The sequence below is a fragment of the Petaurus breviceps genome, unplaced genomic scaffold (genome assembly GCF_028583685.1).
Source record: "Petaurus breviceps papuanus isolate PSGF00001 unplaced genomic scaffold, PetGlider_PUasm1.0 523, whole genome shotgun sequence".
NCBI lineage: Eukaryota > Metazoa > Chordata > Mammalia > Diprotodontia > Petauridae > Petaurus > Petaurus breviceps.
In genome coordinates this window covers 3,383,682-3,389,290 of record NW_027186356.1, presented here as the reverse complement: position 1 = coordinate 3,389,290, position 5,609 = coordinate 3,383,682, and the positions used below count along the sequence as shown (strand labels likewise).

At 34.9% G+C, this 5,609-nt stretch overlaps 1 pseudogene; it reads left to right on the top strand.

Moving 5' to 3' along the window:
- On the top strand, positions 1 to 1,195 carry LOC138172250 (non-selective voltage-gated ion channel VDAC1 pseudogene; annotated as a pseudogene).
- The last annotated feature ends 4,414 nt before the right edge of the window (positions 1,196 to 5,609 follow it).

Here is a 5,609-nt window from a genome sequence, read left to right as displayed (position 1 = left end):
CTGTGTCCACCGCCCACTGCTGCTCTGGCTGTGTCTGCTGGGAGAGGAAGAAAATGGCTGTACCACCTACTGCCCTTGGAAAATCTGCCAGGGATGTGTTTACTAAGGGCTATGGATTTGGCTTAATAAAATTGGATCTGAAAACAAAATCTGAGAATGGACTGGAATTTACAAGTTCAGGTACAGCAAATACTGAGACCATCAAAGTTTCAAGCAGTTTGGAAACAAAATACAAGTGGTCTGAATAGGGCTTGACATTCATAGAAAAATGGAACACAGAAAATTGGGCACAGAAATTACTGTTGAGTATCAGCTTGCATGTGTGCTGAAGCTGGCCTTTGATTCGTACTTCTCACCTAACAAAGGGGGGAAAAAGTGCTAAGATTAAGTCAGGATATAAGTGGGAACATATCGATCTTGGCTGTGACATGGATTTTGATATTTCTGGACCTTCAATACTAGGAGTTGTGGTACTTGGCTATGAGGTCTGGGTGGTAGGCTACCAGAAGAATTTTGAAACTTCAAAATCTCAGGTGACCCAGAGCAACTTTGCTGTTGGCTACAAGACCGATGAATTCCAGCTGCACACCAATGTGAATGATGGCACAGAGTTTGGAACTCTATTTATCAGGTGAACAAGAAGTTGTAAACTGCTATCAACCTAGCCTGGACAGCTGGAAATAGCAATACTTGTTTTGGAATAGCAGCCAAATATCAGATTGACCCTGATGCCTCCTTCTCTGCTAAAGTCAAAAATTCTAGCCTGATAGGCTTAGGTTACACCCAGACTCAACCAGGTATCAAAACCAGGTATCAAACTGACGTTATCAGCTTTGCTGGATGGCAAGAATGGCAATGCTGGTGGCCACAAGCTTGGTGTAGGACTGGAATTTCAAGCATAAAAGAAGTTGCACAATCACCTAATTTTAAAATATTTTGCAGGATAGCTACCTTCAGAAATTATTGTACTTTTTCATGTTGTATGTCTGGGACACAAGTATTGCTATGTATCAATCATATTAGACCTCCAGGTTAAAGATGATGCAGCTTTAAAGTGTTATCCTTTCAGAGATATAGAAGAAACCTGACTCAGAAAAAAAGTCCTTTCAGCTCTAGGCTTTTGAGGGGATATGTGATGATTCCCACAACAGCTTTCAGAAATCTCTAAGGATTGAAAGGGTGCATTGAGCACCTTTTTTTTATCTACAGATAGAGGCTAGTGGAAGGCAATAATATGTAGGCACTTAGTAAATGCGGACTGATTAAATGAATGAAATTGACTTCCTGAGAATTCATGGTTCATTGCAGTCAACTTGGCTACATACCTCTCCTAAGTGGGTAGACAGAAGCTCATTCCTTGATGGAGTGAAAACTTGTCTTGAAAAGAGGACTCTTTTTTTTTTAAGTCAAATCCTCATGAATTGCTCCAGCTTTGATTAGTTACTTCTGCCAAAAGTTATCTGCAGAGTCCTTTTAGGTGTCCACTTTGTACCATTTTGTTGTGGAGCCAGTTTGATGTGATTAAGCCAATAATGTAGTACTTAATTCCCAGTTTCATTTGGTTCCATTCACTTTGACTGAGTTACATATAAAGAGGCTGCTAGGACACAGAACCATAAGCAGGGAAGAGTCTGTGTAACTGTGCTCACATAGTGACATCAGTTGGAATCAAAATTGGACTTCTGTTATATTTTCACACTCATTTTTTTTTTTAGCAATTAATAGATACATTTTAGAATCTTCCATATTGTGTGGAATTAGACGCTTTCCCCTCCAAATGCTGTACTTACCATCACTTAAAAATACAACTTGAATAAAATATTGAAACCTTTAAAAAAAAAGTTACATTTTTTTACATGTAATTGAGGAAAGAAAGAAATTTTAAATGTCTTTAGAAAAAAAAAGTTCTGATTAACACAATGACCAGCCATAATTTCAAGAAACTACTATAAAATATACTATCTACTTATTGACAGTGAGATGATGAACTCAAGGTGCAGAATGATACAGTGGAGGGTTTTGTTTTGCTTGTGTATTTCACACACAAAAAAAAGAAGGAAAGGGAAGTAGACCAGTCACGTAGCAAGAGGGAGGAACAACAGGAGCAAGTATAACCTAAATCCCCAGATAGTAAAAGAACCAGGGGGCATATAGCCCATTGGGTATATTGTAGAGCATTTTTGCTTTGGACTGGAGTCATGATTTCATTGTCAAAGAAAACTCTCTCTGCCATTGCAGCTTACCAACTTCTCTGCAATTTACAGGTTTAGAGAATTGCCTGGGGCACTGAAAGTTTGGGTGATTTGCCTACACTCAAAAAGTCAGTTTGTATTAGGGGGAATAATTGATTCAAAAGTCTTCCTGAATCTGAGGCTGACACTCTTTCCACTAAATGCTGCTTGCTTAGTCTTGGCAAATGCACATTTAAATATATATATAAAATGTTGATTTTTACCGGGATTCAATATATATATAAATGTTGATTTTTACCTGGATTCAAATCCTTGATCATCCACAAACTCGGTGCATGATTGTGAGCAAGTCACTTGTTTTCTCTGCCCAGTTTCCCAATTTATAAAATAAAGGGATTTGCCTAGACTAAATGATCTCCAAGATCCTTTCCAGTTTATCCATTCTAATTATGAATGAAAATGTTTTTGTTGAAATTACTTGCATCTGCATAAACTTACTTTTCAAGTAATTAAAAAATTAATTTTAATTTAAAAATTCTAAACTTAAAAAACAACAAATAGTATGAGCATTTTCATATGTAAAACAAAACAAAAAAGAGTATTCTTTATTTAGCTATGAATCTGAAGAATGGAAAATTTAATTGTCCCTCCAGTTATAAAAATTAAATGTTCTTTTTTTCTTTCCTTTTTTTCACTTAATAGTATTTTTTTTCCAATTACATGTAAAGATAATTTTTAACATTCACTTTTATAAGATTTTTGAGTTGAAAATTTTTTTCTCTCTCCTTCTCCTCTCCCCTCCCTAAGATGGCATGCAGTCTAATATAGGCTATACATGTACAGTCATATTAAACATATTTCCACATTAGTCATGTTGTGAAAGAAGAATTAGAACAAAGGGGGAAAACCCTGAGAAAGGAACAAAAGAGAGAAAAAATAGTATGCTTCCATCTGCATTCAGACTCCATAGTTCTTTCTATGGATATGGACAGCATTTTCCATTACGAGTCTTTTGGAATTAATTCTCTTGGATCATTGTATCGCTGAGATGAACTAAGTCTATAAAAGTTGGTCATCACACAATGTTGCCATTGCTGTGTACAATGTTCTCCAGGTTCTGCTCATTTCACTCAGCATCAGTTCATGTAAGTCTTTCCAGGTTTTCTGAAGTTCACCTGTTCATCATTTCTTATAACACAATAGTATTCCATTACATTCATATACCACAACTTGTTCAACCATTCCCCAATTGATGGGCATCCCCTCAATTTCCAATCCTTTGCCAACCCAAAAAGAGCTGCTTTAAATATTTTTGTACATTTGGATCCTTTTTCCTTTTTTATGATTTTTTTTTGGGGGGGGATACAGACCTAGTAGTAGCTGGATCAAAATGTATGCAACAGTCTTATAGCCCTTTGGACATAGCTCCAAATTTCTCTCCAGAATGGTTGGATCAAAAATTAAATGTTATTTTCAAAGATGTCCTACTTATATGACTATCCTTCTAGTCTCTTTTTCATTTTTTTAAATGCCTTAATGATCCTTTCTTTCCTTCGTTTTTGTAACCCTGTTGTTATTATCCAGATGTCCTTTTCCTCCTTCCCATTGAAAAAAAACCTCATTTTTCCTTGATCCTTTATTCCACTTCACTACTGTTAATATGCTATAGCCCACAGGTTATCAAACTCAAATAGAAATGAGGGGGCCACTAATCTGTACATAAGGATCCCTTTGGGCCAAATAATGACTTAGTTTTAAAATGTAATGTTTTCTGATTGCACATCATCAACCTACTGTTTTAGGGAGAGGGAAGGGAGAAAATTTGAAACTCAAAATTTTTTTTAAATGAATGTTAAAAATTGTCTTTACGTGTAATTGGAAAAATTGTATAAAAAAGTAATGTTATCTTTGTTTTATTGCATTTTTATTTGTTTTGTTAAATATTTCCCAATTAAATGTTAATCTGGATCCAACACACTGGGGAGTGTTGACCCTGCTTCAACTCTAATAACCTAAATTATGCTTTCTTCCATTGCCTTTTAGGTTATTTGTAATTTTAATTCTTTCAAAATCATTATATCCTAAAATTAGCAGCCATATAACAAGACTGGAAAATTATTGATATCAAAGAGGTTGTCTTTTGCATTAAAGAATGGATTTGGATCATTGAAAGCAATGTACAATTTCTGAAACACAAGCTAATCTATAAGAGATATATGACTAGAAAAGGAACTAAGCCAGTCAGCGCAAGAGTATAATACATAGACATCCTGCATGCTGTAACTACATAATGATCAAAGTCTTAGAGAGTTGTGATGGATTCACAGAAGAATTCTACTAAACTCTTAAAGAAAAATTAGTACTCACACTACATAAAATATCCTCAACAATTGAAAAAAAAAGTATCCTGCCAGACTCCTTTTATGAGATAAATATAGTCTTACTACCTAAACAAGAAAGGATAAAATACAAAAAGAAGAACTCAAATATCATCAATCAAAGTTAATTCAAAAATTTTAAAATCAAGTACTGTCAAACAGATTACAGTAATTAATTCAATAAAATATTCATTGTGACCAAATGGGGTTACACCAAGGATGCAAGGATGGTTTAAACAATATAACTGGAATGGATGGAAAAACAATATAACTAATCATATTGAAAACAAAAACATAGAAAATCACATGATTAACTCAATAGATGCAGAAAAAGCTTTTGACAAAGTACAATACTCATTTGTGCTATAAAAAAACTCTACAAAGTATATTTAGAGAGGGAACTTCAAATATTATACAAAGTATATAAAATCAAAATCAAGAATCATATGCAATGGGGATACACTATAATATTTTCCAGTAAATATGGGCATAAAGCAAGGATGCTCACTCCCCCCCCCCATTATTTGATGTGTCTCTGAACATGTTAGCAATAGCAATAAGACAAAAGAAAAAAAACTAAAGACATAAAGATAGGTAAGGAGGAGTTAAAACCATCCCTATTTTGCTTCTGATTTGATGGTATGATTAGAAAATTCTACAGGGCCCCTAGGTGGTTGAGACAGCTAGGTGGCTCAGTGAATATAGCACCAGCCCTGGAGTCAGGAGGACCTGAGTTCAGATTCGTCCTCAGACACTTGACACTCTAGCCATGTGACTTTGGGCAATTCACTTAACCCCAATTGCCCACCAAAAAAAAAAGAAAAAGAAAATTCTAGAGAGTCAACAAAGATATTAATCAAGAAAATAGCTTCAGCAAAGTCACAGGCCACAAAGTAAACCCTCAAAAACCCAATTTTATTTCTATATAAAAATAACAACATTCAAGAAGCAGTAATAGAAAGAGAAATCCTATTCCTGACAATCTTAAGGGAATTAGTGTCTTTCTCATGATTCACTCTCATAATGAACATTGGGGCAT